We start from the raw sequence: 15,668 nt of genomic DNA, 5'->3' as shown, positions 1-15,668 counted from the left end.
AGGCTTATCTTAAGCAGGTTTTGATGGTGAAAAAGAAAAGATTTCTAAGTTGTTAGTTGAGAAGCTGTTGTTGCAAAACACAAATCATGTCTCCATCTCCAAACTTGCTAAGTAATATTGGAGGATTGTTTTTAAAAAAGACTTATGCAGTGTATATTTGTCATAGACAAAACTGTAAGTGTGTTTCAGAACCAATTGTGATTTGAGTATGAGTGGTTCTTCAATGTTGGTACCAACGAGACTGAAGTTTGGGAATCAGTTGCTTCTCATCCCTCTTTTGGCTCACTATGGTCACAACCAGTTTTCATGAGGGATGGGTTAGGAAAACTGAAGTGTTTTATTATAAGGAAGGATCCTGCAACTTAAGGAGCAAGTTCAGTAAAAACCCCTGCTTATTGTAGTGGCCAGAGTGGCTTAAGATGGAATAGGAATTAAATCACACAATATTATTGAGGAAGTAAGCCATTTAGCCCTGATCAGAAAACAGGCCAAAAGGCAAATTTTAAGTTCTCTGGGAAGGCATTCATTTTCTCATGTCTCTCTGGGGGCTAGCTAGAGAACCCAGCTAGAATCCAGCTAAGGAGCTTATTTACAATAGGCACTCAAACATACTTGCAGAATGAATGAATAAATTTTAAAAATTAATTAACAATAACCTTTTCTCTTATATACCAGTTTCCAAGTCAAGTAAGTGTCTTTCAGTCAAGATCTATTTTGTTTTCTGTCTAGGAATTAGCACAATGCCTTGAAATAGACACTCATTCAATGAAGTTTCACTCCATTTCATGTTTTTTTAACTGCATCTCCAAGACAATTACCTTTTTACCAGATCTATTTCATTTAGCATCACCTTCTTCAATGCTTGTATGAATAACTGAAAAGCTTTTTTATTCCTTCTCTACAAAACATGCCAAAGAGAAGGTGATCTGTTTAATCATTCCATCTCAGTATCTTAACATCACAGCTACTTTAGTTTTTCCAACTAATGAAAGAATTGCAATCTCCTATTATATTTGTTCTTGTGTGTCCTCCATGAACTAGTGAAATTAAAGTATATTTTGGTCTAGGTCTTTTAAATCTCTTCATTCTCCTCAGCACTTAAGAACAGTACTTCATTCAAGTGAATAATTTACAAAATATGGAAAATCTAGGAAGGATCTTTTTTATCATCTTCCTGACTCTATGCCATAATAATCCTAATTGTCATCTTACCCATTTAACTATAATAAAAACAGAATATTAATGAATTAAAGGACAAACTCTGAGGCCTTTTATTAATCTTCTGGCTTCAATCTAGGTCAATGAGCACATGACATTGATACTTTCTAGAGCCAAGAAATATATCTTCATTTTACATTGAAAGAACAATATTTTTTTTCTATTTTTTAAGTTTCCAAGGAAAGTCAATAGGTTGTCTGGACCAGACTTAACCAAGAAAATAGGAACAAGAATTCAAGGAACAGGAATAGGATCTAGGGAACGGGAACTCAAATATTTACTCAAAACTCAAATATGTTTTTGGATCTTCAGTTATGATCTTTGATCTATCTAAAGCCCTTTAGACTAGGCCCATTTCACATCTCTTATGCTCAGGACTTAGAATGATGTATTTTACATAAAAGACACTGTTCATCAAATTAATCTAAAAGCCAACCTGAACCATTTTTTACTCTTTCAGTGTCTCTATGCCAGGCCAGAGTGGATTGAATTCACCTCCATCTTCAGCATTTAAAAGACCAATGGAGAATGACAACATCTTGCTCTTTAAACAAAGAAACAAAAGAATTCCATTCCTTCAGTCAAGCCAGGGAGCAAGTGGCCTTCTGGTCTGGATTTTCTCTTTCCACCTAGCTCAGCATTCAGCATACTGCCTTGCACAATTCCATTCTGCCCATGTTTTTATCATCAAATAAGCTGAGCAATGGTTAAGCAACTTTTAGTCTGGATTCCCACACATGTTATTTACACCATCTGATAAGGAGAGTCATTTTTATATCCTAGAGCATACACAGTTCCGAGCTTTATAGATAGAAAGTAATCAGTAACCATTCATTAAGTCAACAGTTAATTCTTTAGATCTGTATAGAACAGTAAGCTTTGTAAAATTTTCACAGATCTCTGTTGCAGGTTCAACAATAATGAAAATGAATTTTTGCATCCCTAGTTGCTATCTCTTGGAATAAGAGAGAGTAAGTAATCAATGTTCATTCAGCAGATATGGCTTATATATGTATGCCAGTTTAAGACCTACAAATTGATTTTATACATTACATTCTGCTGCCCAGAACACAGTAAAGATGGATTATCTTCATATATCTTATGCTTATCAAGGAGACTGGCACATAATTATCATCCAGTCTTGCATTCATCAGACATTTAGTCCTTTATGTATCATATTTGAAGTGTTCAATAATTAACAATCCTTCCTCAAATTTTTTCTGACTTTTTTCATGGTATAATAACTATGATACAATTTTGCAAGCCTAGTAGTAGGCATACCAACTGAGGAAATCAATAATTACACTTATATGGTGCTTTTAGAGTTCACAAAATATTAACATGTGTATTGCCTGTTCTCAGCTGTAGGCACAATAAAATAATAAATTTGTGTGTCTCTTTAGTGCCTATAACAGTGAGTTCACATAGTAGGAAACTAATATTAATGACCCATTCATTTACCAAGTATTTAAACTCTCAGTTTGTATACTGAGAGTTTTATACTACCTTTCTCATAGTGGGTCAAGCACACAATGAGCATCTATGGCTCAGATGGTAAAGAAACTGCCTGCAGTGCAGGAGACCTGAGTTCAGTTTCTGGGTCAAGAATATCCCCTGGAGAAGGGAATGACAACCCACTTCAGTATTCTTGTGTGGAGAAATCCACGGAGAGAGGAGTCTGGTGGGTTACAGTCCATGGGGTCACAAGAGTCAGACATGATTGAACGACTAGCACACACAAACAAATGTCTGTCTCAACATAAGTTTTGTTCACAAAGAAAACACCTAATGTTTTATATTTATGTAGCATTTTATAGTTAGAAAGCTCAATCTCATTCATTACATTTTTCCTGTTACCTTGGAAAATATACTGGTAATAATTTAGCTCAACATCATCAGTAAAGTCTTTATTGATTAAAATAAGTAATATCTAATTCCTTATGTCTAAGTAGTATAGGACATAAACATCCCTCTTATTACTTGGGAGCATTGTCTTGGATTTCACAGTACCTGAAACAATAGCTGGCATATATAAGGAAATTAATACTTATTCATTCATTCATAAACATATAGCCCATTGGTATTTATACAGTGCTTTAGTATAAAGCACTTTAAAATGTTCTGCCTATCTAAAATTTTTAATCATTCTATAATAAGAACATTTTTTTTCCTTTGACATCTGTAGTGCCCAGGATGTTATCTGGCACATTATAAGTAATCACAATAGCTTAAATCCCTTGTGTTTGCAGTATACTTTATAGTTTAAGGGTTTGGAAGCCTGGCATGCTGCAATTCATGGGGTCACAAATCGTCAGACACGACTTAGCGACTGAACAATGTTTTCTTTTCTGTGACTTGGAATACTGCATCTTTACTCAAAATCACCAGAGCCACAGAAACACAATGGTCACAAATACATGAATTACTCATTTATCATAGACTTAATTCCTAATATCTGTACAGTATTTCATACTTTTGAGAAAGTACTTTATTCACGCTTTTGTTCTTTGTATTATACAGTGCCTAGAAATGTATATAACATGTAATCAATGTTCATTCATCAACTCTGAAAATTGTGACAAGCTTTTAAAGTGCATAATAGTTTATAACTCACATTCATATATTTTTCTTCATATCACCTGGATATGACCATAAGTAATCATTGCATCCTTAATGCATACAGGGACAGGCACAAAGAAAGAAATTAATATCATTCAGCACACAGTCCCTGGCAAATTACATCAGGGGTGATAAACTGTGGCCCACAGACCATATTCACTTTAAACAAAAAAAAAGCAGAGAGAGACCATATGGCCTGCAAAGTATAAAATAATTGCCATCTGACCCTTTACAAAAAGGGTGTGATAACCCTTGATTTACATAATGCTTCACAACTGACAATGCATTTTCAAATATTAGCTATGCATGAGTGCCAATACATTATTAATGAGAATGTCTTGCTTTTCTTGTGTTTTACAGTGCTTTCATATATATTATCACTAAAATTAACTTTCCTTATGGTAAAAGGAAAGAAATCAATGAAAGGATTAAACCTGCTAAATATTCCCAAATTTTCTCACCTTTAAGCCTAGAGGTGGGTATTAAACCGAGGGATAAAACTTATGCAGCTTACCACATTATTAGGCCACTACTATGAGCAGGGAGTTCACGCTCCTTCCTTGGGGCCTCATTATGTGTTAGGCCCAATCCTCCTTCATAACCATCAGTAAGAATCCCAAACCTCAGGTGTCCTGCTCACCCAATCTCAAATAAGTAACATGTTGCTGGCTCACGCTTCTCAGCAAACTGGCACATCTGTGTATTTCTTGTCTAATTCTCATTGGCCTGTGGAGCATCTCTTCACATTTTCTCTACTTAGCTTGGCACTTTGTTTCCCCTCAATAACTGAACCTGATACTTTCCTTCTCTCATCAGCCTAGAGCTTCTGAGGAAAGAGGGGACTGAAATATAATGTCAGCTATGTGTCCCTCTCAAGTGGAGAGGAGGTGAAGAGAAATGGAAGTTTAAAACTTCAAAAACTTAACAAGTGGCTCAAAACTGTAATAAAAACAGGCCAAAGCATAATGTTACTGATCTAAAGCTATGTTTTTTTTTAAAGGTAACAGCAACATCAAAAAGGACATCTCAAAAGAAGTAGATATAAATGGAGACATGAGAAGAAGGAAGGGAGAACTCAAAATGTCCAAGAGTAGGGTTAGCAATAGAAAAGAGCTGGGGTTTAAGAGTCTCATCTTGGAATTTCCTTTGGTCCTGGGGCTTCTTTCTATCCTGGTATCTCTGTCATGAACCTCCAGTTTCCATCTAATTTAGTCTTGAAATATCTGTCTCTCTTGGGCCTTCTGTCTTATGTAGATAGGTTTGAGTCCTGGGTCTTTATATGTGCTAGGGCGCTTCCATCTTTTGGGTCACAGGTCTTCAAGACAGGTTTTTTTAATCCCATCCTGGGTCTTTGGCCTTCTGTCTCACTGAGACTTGAGTCTTCTATCCAACTCCAGTCTAGACCCTTGGACCTTCTGTTGGTTTTGGTTCATCTCACAGGGCGGCCTGGCATAAGGAACAGCTCTGCAATGCTTATTTTGATAGCTGACACTCTGCACCTACTGGAAGCAGTTAGGAGGCGCCTTTACAAACACACAAAAGAGCACACACACACACACACATGCACAAAAAAATATGCAAGGAGAGAGAATTGCATGAAATCGAAGAGGGGGAGACATAGACTAAAGAAATACTCAAAAGTGAATAGAAAGGCAAAACGAGAGAAGAACCAAGAGAACAGAGATGAATGCTGAAACTGAAAACCACAAAGAACAAAGAGACACTGGGGCACACAAAGCATGGGGAAAAAAAGAGAAAATGGCCCAAGAAAGGCACAAAGAATATGTAGAAAAGAGAAATATGCAAGATAAAGAGTAGAAACAGCAGAAGGGTAGCCAGTATCAGAAAAGGTGAAATGTCAAACCAACAAGGGGAATGGGTGACAGAGTTCACAAAGAGAAAAAGAAGAGAGGCAGGCATAGCAAGAAATGAGCACAAGGCACACATAACTCAAGAGACTCAAAGAGAACAGTGAAAGAAGAGCTAGATCTAGCAGAGCAAGTAGAATCAGCAACAAAATGAAGAAAACTAGAGAGAGACATTCAAGACAAGACACAGACCATTCCTGGGTACAAAAAAGTAAACGAGACAAAGATATACAGAGAAGAAACTAGCAAGAGAATCATGGAAATGGGTAAGACATACTTTAGACAAGAAAGACCAAAGACATTCAAAGAAGAAATAGACAAGCAAACAAATACACACTTATGAGTTTAAAAGATAAGCAAAGACAGACATTGGTGGAAGAGGGTAAGAAATAGAAGAGACAAAATACAGTGAGGAGCATGATAGGCACAAGAAACATCACAAAGAGAAGAAAACAAAAAAAGTACATTAATAATTGCAATAATCTGTTATTAGTATCAATACTATTTATATTATTAACAATAATAATTATAATAACAACAATTACCACCAACACAGATACTCTTCTACTTACAAACTTTTAATTTGGGAATTTTTTACATAGAATCAAACCACACCAACTATGTGCTACTAGATGGTATCAGTGGTCACTTGTATTGTGTCAACTGAACTTATGAAACTTCTTAGGTCATCTTTTACCTATCATGTACTAGGCAGTGTACTAAGCACTTTACATACATGAATTCATTTAAGCTTCACAAACAGACAAGTCTAATCAGACTCTAAATTGCCAAAAGGTTGTTCACATAATGAGTGGCAGTTTACATTAATCTCACATCTCATCTCACCTCCCATCTCATATTATCTCACAGTAAACACAGAATATGTGCCTCAACATTCTGCTACAACTTTCCCAAGACTTCCAGGAGAGCCAAATAAGGTGCCACACATAAGTGAATATTATACATAGTAAAGGGCCTTTAGAGAGCACCTAGTTAGTCCTCTCATTTTATATCTTCATTTTTCCCCATTCCTTTATAAAATTGACTTGATTTTCATACTTTTGACAATTATAATGGCTGCTCCAGGGACTAGGTTTTCTTTAATATTATATCCAAACTGCAGATTCACTCACAAGAGCGAGAGAGGCCAGACTTCCAGCAAAAAACAGAAACGTTTTTGGCTTAAGTTTCTATGTCTAGGCCTCTAAGGGTGGCAAATGATCTATGTAGAAAAGATAAACAGACAAGGTGAAACTAAATTACCCTATGACACAATTGGTACACAGACTATATTATCTTTTGAGTTGCTTTAGTGAAACCAACTGTTAATATAGGTTACTGATCATCCTCCCATCTCACATTCAGCACCTCTTCCACCATAGATCACTATACGTAATCCCACACAAACCTCCATCAAACAGACATTAGCTCTAAAGTAATGCTCATAGGATTACACCAACAACAACTTACTTCATTCTGCTATTCTAAAAGGCTAGCATGCCAGGCATGTTGATCTTCCTTGGTGTGTTCACATTTCTTGCTCTTTGCACTGCTTCAAGGAAAGATAATGATTTGGCAAATATGAAGGGAACAACCAGGAGCTACAAAAGAAAACAAGAAAGAAACCATGTAAATGCCATGAAGAAGTATTAACTGAGTACTGTGCTAGAGTTATAGGAAGATCCAAATTAATGAGCTATAGAAACTGTCTCTACGGAGCTTAGAAAAATATAAAGTTGACACTTTTAGATCCTTAGAGATAAAACTAATATAACTGCCTCATTCAACAGAATAGGAAACTGTGGCATAAACAGGAAAGTGTCTTGCCTAATAACACTTGGGGAAAACCACTAGACCATTCAGGTATGAACCAAATCAAATCCCTTATGATTATATAGTGGAAGTGAGAAATAGATTTAAGGAACTAGATCTGATAGACAGAGTGCCTGATGAACTATGGATGGAGGTTCATGACACTGTGCAGGAGACAGGATCGAGACCATCCCCAAGAAAAAGAAATGCAAAAAAGCAAAATGGCTGAGGAGGCCTTAGAAATAGCTGTGAAAAAAGGCAAAGTGAAAAGCAAAGGAGAAAAGGAAAGATATACCCATTTGAATGCAAGTTCCAAAGAATAGCAAGGAGAGAGAAGAAAGCCTTCCTCAGCAATCAATGCAAAGAAATAGAGGAAAACAATAAAATGGGAAAAACTAGAGATCTCTTCAAGAAAATTAGAGATACCAAGGGAACATTTCATGCAAAGATGGGCTCGATAAAGGACAGAAATGGTATGGACCTAACAGAAGCAGAAGATATTAAGAAGAGGCGGCAAGAATACACAGAAGAACTGTACAAAAAAGATCTTCACAATCTAGATAATCACGATGATGTGATCACTCATCTAGAGCCAGACATCCTGGAATGTGAAGTCAAGTGGGCCATAGAAAGTATCACTACAAACAAAGCTAGTGGAGGTGATGGAATTCCAGTTGAGCTATTTCAAAACCTAAAAGATGATGCTATGAAAGTGCTGCACTCAATATGCCAGCAAATTTGGAAAACTCAGCAGTGGCCACAGGACTGGCAAAGGTCAGTTTTCATTCCAATCCCAAAGAAAGGCAATGCCAAAGAATACTCAAACTACCACACAATTGCAATCATCTCACATGCTAGTAAAGTAATGCTCAAAATTCACCAAGCCAGGCTTCAGCAATACGTGAACCGTGAACTTCCAGATATTCAAGCTGGTTTTAGAAAAGGCAGAGGAACCAGAGATCAAATTGCCAACATCTGCTGAATCATGGAAAAAGCAAGAGAGTTCCAGAAAAACATCTATTTCTGCTTTATTGACTATGCCAAAGCCTTCGACTGTGTGGATCACAATAAACTGTGGAAAATTCTGAAAGAGATGAGAATACAAGACCACCTGATCTGCCTCTTAAGAAACCTGTATGCAGGTCAGGAAACAACTGTTAGAACTGGACATGAAACAGCAGACTGGTTCCAAATAGGAAAAGAAGTACATCAAGGCTGTATATTGTCACCCTGTTTATTTAATTTATATGCAGAGAAACACTGGGTTGGATGAAGCGCAAGCTGGAATCAAGATTGCCGGGAGAAATATGAATAACCTCAGATATGCAGATGCTCACCACCCTTATGGCAGAAAGTGAAGAAGAACTAACGAGCCTCTTGATGAAAGTGAAAGAGATGAGAGAAAAAGTTGGCTTAAAGCTCAACATCCAGAAAACTAATATCATGGTCCCATCACTTCATGGCAGATAGGTGGGGAAACAGTGGAAACAGTGTCTGACTTTATTTTGGGGGGCTCCAAAATCACTGCAGATGGTGACTGCAGCTATGAAGTTAAAAGACACTTAGTTCTTGGAAAGAAAGTTATATTTCCTACCTAGACAGCATATTAAAAAGTTGAGACATTACTTTGTCAACAAAGGTGCCTCTAGTCAAGGCTATGGTTTTTCCAGTAGTCAGGTATGGATGTGAGAGTTAGACTACAGAGAAAGCTGAGCACCAAAGAATTGATGCTTTTGACCTGTGGTGTTGGAGAAGACTCTTGAGAGTCCCTTGGACTGCAAGGAGATCCAACCAGTCCATCCTAAAGGAAATCAGTCCTGGGAGTTCATTGGAAGGACTGATGTTGAAGCTGAAACTCCAATACTTTGGCCACCTGATGCGAACAGCTGACTCATTGGAAAAGACCCTGATGTTGGGAAAGATTGAAGGCAGGAGGAAAAGGGGACGACAGAGGATGAGATGCTTAGATGGCATCACCAACTCAATGGACATGAGTTTCGGTAAACTCTGGGAGTTGGTGATGGACAGGGAGGCCTGGCGTGCTGCAGTTTATGGGGTCGCAGAGTCGGACACAATTGAGCAACTGAACTGAACTGAATAACACTTGGTGAGGCACTGGAAACCTCATCAATCACAGCCTTATTCCTTTAATTGGATAGTAATCTTTACAAAGCCTACACAATCAGGACTTTTTACACCGAACAGTTACCTCTACCTCTCAACCTGCATCCCCCTAACCATCCTCTCTCATCAGTGACCTAAAGTATACAGTGTGCTAGTTCTTTAGATCCAGTCTAACGATAGACAACTTTGTGCCACTTCTAATCACATTCCCATTCATAGTTGTGAAGCTTCTGTCAGTTAGCAGGCAGAGCATAAAAAGATAAATCTCTATTTTATCTTCTCAACAGCTTGTTTTTTGTTTTGTCCCACAGCTTTCCCAAGGCATCTTGAAGTATGTAAATGATTGGCAAAATTCTCCAACAGGGCCTCAAGGGAGACTTTGGGGATCAGAGGGAGAATGACGATTGGTCCATGATCAGTGTCACAGATGTGTCAGTCATCATCCATGTTCTCCTAAAACTTAGCTGTGCGCCTCTACCACAGACTACAGTCCCATCCTAAACACCCTAACTAATGCAGCCTGCTATTTTCTTCACATCATCATTTTAACCCATGTCACACTCAGTTACTTCCCAGGTTAATTAGGAGGCATTTTTTTGTTTTTTTTTTTTTTTCACCAAAGCAGACATAGATGACAATGACTAAAACAATCTAAATGGAAAGCTAAGTGCAATGTATACTGAAAAACAAGAAATTAAAGACTAATTTTTATGCTTTTAGGGACAGTTAACCCACCTCTGGATGTGTGGTGGTTGTCTTGAGACTTCACCTTCTTAACTGGGCCCAGGAAAGAATCTTGGTATAACCTCCTGGCCTAGAGTTGTTGCTCAGTGGTAGTGAATCTTTCCCCTGGAGGATCCTCATGCCCCATCTCCACCTGGGAATCGTCAAAGGGAATGGGTCACTAACACTGTAAAGCAACAGGCCTATTCTTTTGAGGTAGATCTGGAAAAGAGATAAAAGAAAAATAAATTACTGAAATGCAGTACACTGGGAAAGTCTGTCCCAATGAGTAACTAGGGGTTAAATTAAACCATGTCTACCCTTTTCTTCAGATTAAGGACTGGAGATTTAGAACTGTGTAGAGCTTTATATTCCATTAATAGCTACCAGGCTGCTGCTGCTGCTGCTAAGTCACTTCAGTCGTGTCCAACTCTGTGTGACCCCATAGACGGCAGCCCAACAGGCTCCCCCGTCCCTGGGATTCTCCAGGCAAGAACACTGGAGTGGGCTGCCATTTCCATCTCCAATGCATGAAAGTGAAAAGTGAAAAGTGAAAGTGAAGTCACTCAGTCGTGTCCAACTCTTCACGACCCCATGGACTGCAGCCCACCAGGCTCCTCCGTCCATCGGATTTTCCAGGCAAGAATACTGGAGTGGGGTGCCATCACCTTCTCCGAGCTACCAGCCTAGCAACATGCAAATTCCTCTACTCATTCAAGCTCCATTCCTTGTACTTCCCTTCATTTCCAAGAGCAATTTACAGCTGAATAATTACCCAGATTCCCATATTTTGTTTTAGTCACCAGTCTCTACTGATGAATAATCCTCTAGAGCAGTGGTCCCTAACTTTTTTGGCACCAGGACCAGTTTCATGGAAGACAATTTTTCCATGGACCAGGGTTGGGGAAGTGATTTTGGGATGATTCAAGTGCATTACATTTGTTGTGCACTTTATTTCTATTATTATTACATCAGCTCTACCTCAGATCACCAGGCATTAGATCCTGGAGGTTGGGGACCCTGCTTGAGAGCACAGGTTTTTAATGTCCTTGTGTCCTCAAAAAATACAGGTCAAGAAATTAAGAGATTGAAAATAACAAAAGGAGGAGCTAGCTTTCTCTATCAGGAGAGCTATCAAGCCACTTGAGAAGAATTCCAGTGTGTTCTGACCATATGAATTCTGTAAGACATTGCCTCAGGCTTCTTTTATAAAGCACTATGGTAAGAATTGAGCGATCCATCTCAACAAAAGTACGTCTCTCTCACCTAGTTTTGTAGCATTCCCTTCTTTTATTAATAATTTGTATATTAAGCAGTAAGATGTTGGAGCATTGCCAAGGTAAACAGAATTGTTTTCTCCTCAATCTACATGGTATAGTTCTTGAATAGCTTATATAAATGAGGTACCACAAAAGTACCAGGATATTCAAAAAATCAAGAATGGGTACAGGCACATAAAACCTCAGTTATTATAACAACTAAGCAAATCTATGCAAAAGGAAAAACAAGGATCCAATAATGTAGCTTACACAGGCCCTTGGGTCTCTATTATTCTACTCTTACACTCAAAAAGAAAAAATGTATAAAAATTGATGAAAATTGGCTCATGTTCAGTTTTTAAAAGGAGAGCTATAGGAAGTTAAAGCCTTTAAACCCAAAGACAAAATTCACACAATAAGCTCCTTACACTACCTTTTTCTCCAGGGAAACTGCAAGCCATCCTATTAGATTGCTTGGAGCTTATTCAGATTCTCAAAAGGAAAGACCTGCTGAATATGGAGCTTCTTAAAGTTGCTTGCAGTCTTCAGGTCTGATATGCTTGGAATGTCCTTGAGAACAAAGACAGGGCAGGGCTCAATATAATATTCATGGTGAGATTTGACAGAAAACAACAGAATTCTTTAAAGCACTTACCCTTCAATTAAAAAAAAAAAATTTTTTTTTAAATGCTGAGAAAACCGCAACAACAACAACAAAAAACCCACTAAGAAGCATTAACCTGAAATATTAGATATAGGTATCTCCTGTCTCACATCTCTAGCTTGTTGTCTCCCTAAGGTCCTGTAATAGTCAGCACTGGCAGTATCACAGAAGAACTAAACAAGTATAGAAAAAAGAGCTAAATGAAAGTATGAGTCAAACCAACAGCTAATTTAAGGGCTAAGTTTGTGGCCTAAAGGTGCTAAAAATACTTCAAGATGCAAAGCAGCAGAGGAATTGCTACTGCTGCCTAGAAGTACAATTGCCTTGATCATTTTTAATAATTGGTTACCTGCCCTTACTCTAGGATAGGAGGTCACTGAAGAAGGTCTAAGTCAGGTTTACAATCTTGAAAGTATTTTTTATGTTATGGTATAGTGTGGAAAGAACCAGGTATGGCTTCCAGATCCCTGATCAAGAATTACCACATTATAAGAATCTTTATGTCAACATCAAACAAATCCTAGACACTTACTCCTTGGAAGGAAAGTTATATTTCCTACCTAGACAGCATATTAAAAAGCAGACATTACTTTGCCGACAAAGGTCCATCTAGTCAAGGCTATGTTTTTTTCTAGTAGTCAGGTATGGATGTGAGAGTTGGACTATAAAGAAAGCGGAGCACTGAAGAACTGATGCTTTTGACCTGTGGTACTGGAGAAGACTCTTGAGAGTCCCTTAGACTGCAAGGAGATCCAACCAGTCCATCCTAAAGGAAATCAGTCCTGGGTGTTCATTGGAAGGACTGATGTTGAAGCTAAAACTCAAATACTGTAGCCACCTGATGCGAAGAGCTGACTCATTTGAAAAGACCCTGATGCTGGGAAAGATTGAGGGCAGGAGGAGAAGGGGACGACAGAGGATGAGATGGTTGGATGGCATCACCGACTCAATGGACATGAGTTTGGGTAGGCTCTGGGAGTTGGTGATGGACAGGGAGGGCTGGCATGCTGCGGTTCATGGGGTCTCAAAGAGTCGGACACGACTGAGTGACTGAACTGAACTGAACTGAACTGATCACTTTGCTTAGTAACAGTGTTTTCCCCCCAGTCTTCTTCCTCTATGAACCACAGAATTTCCCCAAAATTTTATGATACTCAAACTGCCCAATACCATAATAAGTTGTTCACTTCTGTATCCACCATGAGATAGCAGATTCCTGGACAGGAACTATGTCTTTGATTTTACTATTTATTCCAGTGCCTGGTCTAATAAATATCTGTTGAATTAAAGGTTTATCTTGAGTTTGAAGATGCCAACATTTCCAGAGCATTCCTTTCTACAACTGCTAGAGATTTTATTTCAAGCAATGAACTGAAATACAATGCCAAGATTCACCTTTGGATGCTGTCCAGTGCAGCCTTCACTCCACCTAAACCTGATCCATCCTTCCTCTTGAGTCGGGGGGAACCAGCTCAGAATTCATCCCTTTAAAACAAATTCCAATAAATAGTTATAGCTGTATATTAACATTGAATGATAACTTGATTAACTACAATAAATGATCTCATAAGCACAGACCAGTGTTTCTCAAATTGGGGTGATAAGAACCCTGGGGGTTTGTGGATATATTCTCACGATCTCCAAGTTCTATATAAATTATTTAAAATGTTATATAAAATATTATATTTTTGACATAGCTATTTTGAAATTGGAAACCATGTTTACATTTCAAATAACTTAAGTCAGTGTTACTCAAAACATTTACTCTTTAGGATCTCAAAAAAACCTGTTTCTTTAAAAGGTGCTGCGTCCTGACAGATTACTTCAGTTTGAGAAACAAGAAGGCTCAGGACTATTCATATATTACCTCCAGTCAGTCAGACAAATATCTTTAGGCACTGGCTGGGGGAAACAAGCTGTGAGGAAATATGGATATTAATTAAAATGGTCAGTGAGAGAAGCCCAGCTCATTAATATAATTCTTCTTGCTCTTGCTGGGATACATGAACATGCACAAAAAAAAGTTTTCAAATTTGATGTTAATATTTTTTCAGTTGGATCTTTGTTCTTTTTACACCAGAGAGGCTAATCTTTTTAGCTCACAAAAGTATTTGTTGAAAAAGGTGAAAGGGAAGAGGGGAAAGTCATGGTCTTATAAAACATATTTCTCTATTGCCCTCTTGCCAAACAGGATCCACAAATATCTCAAACTAAAAAGACACTGCTACTCTCATCTGTTCTTGGGCAGAGAGAGAATAAAAAGCATACAAAGTTCTAACATATCAGATTTATACTCCCAATCCCTAGAGCTGGAAAAACTCAAGCTTAAAACAATCAACAATTTGCCAGCCTGGACAGAGCCAAACACAATGGCCAGGTGCTATTTCTAATCACTTTCCGTGCGTTCAAAAAAGGTAAAAACCAAATGACATTAAAATAAACATTATATTACCCAGGTGGCTGTAATAGTAATCATGTCCTGGACCAAAGACAAAAGTTAACCTACCTCAAGTTCACCCTATCAACTTCAAACCCTAGTGTGCTCATTTTTTAAAACTCTAAAACATATAATTCACACAAGACAGTACTTGATTATTATGTTCTACAGTTATTTCAAGTGTGCTTATATTAGCTTTTTTAACAATATAACCATATTAGGGATGAGATTATATAGGACTATAGCATTTCTATCCCTCACTTCAATACAGCCTAGCGTAGGGCCAGATACACAATATTAATTTTGTAATTTTGTTAACTCATATGGTGATATATAAATTACAGATGAGGTAGAAACATGGAAGGACCCTCCAATTTTTGTATGGGTAGCATCTAAGAGAAAGAAAATGGAACAGGAAAAAGATTACTTAATAGCTACAAAGTAGTACTTACAGTATTCTAAAGAGCCAGAGACTCTTCTTACAGCTGTCCAAGGAGCTAGTAGTGCAAACTGCACCCTGAGCTGGGCCGATCTTTTGACATCCTTCTCAGACAACAGTATCCTTTTTCAGTGATTAGAAAGAACTGCTGTGGTGATAATTAGTTACTTGCTTCAGCAGTTCCATATTAAATACTTCTCTGCCAAACACCTTGTACACTAGAGGCTGAGATATTATTCACTGTATTCATTTTCACTATTGAAATTTATATCCAAAAGACTGATTAGACCTTGGCTTATTTTTCTTTTCATATAAAATGGGGAAACTGGTTCCATCGTTTCTAAGTCCTCACTTCAGTGTGGTGCTTTAGGTAACTTTAAAATAGCAGAATTAAACAGGGTACATAAAATGTAATAGATTAATCAAACAAAGTGATCTATGGTTTTCAAAAGCACCTCAGCATGTTCTCTCATTTTATCCTTTTACAGCAATCTTCTTGAAATAA

General features: G+C 37.8%; 1 long non-coding RNA gene across 1 annotated transcript; it reads right to left on the bottom strand.

The window, feature by feature from the left end:
* Positions 1 to 4,394: 4,394 nt before the first annotated feature.
* Positions 4,395 to 15,350, bottom strand: LOC128070262 (uncharacterized). The gene is made up of 6 exons (XR_008201606.1): positions 15,177 to 15,350; positions 13,683 to 13,772; positions 12,057 to 12,193; positions 10,377 to 10,586; positions 7,176 to 7,306; positions 4,395 to 6,041 (listed from the first exon to the last, which is right to left on the bottom strand). It is a non-coding gene; the product is annotated as an uncharacterized LOC128070262 (long non-coding RNA).
* Positions 15,351 to 15,668: the final 318 nt, after the last annotated feature.

This window comes from Budorcas taxicolor, chromosome X, assembly GCF_023091745.1.
Source record: "Budorcas taxicolor isolate Tak-1 chromosome X, Takin1.1, whole genome shotgun sequence".
In the NCBI taxonomy this organism is placed as follows: Eukaryota; Metazoa; Chordata; class Mammalia; order Artiodactyla; family Bovidae; genus Budorcas; species Budorcas taxicolor.
The sequence above is the reverse complement of the archived record's forward strand: the minus strand, read 5'-3'. Positions and strand labels throughout refer to the sequence as shown.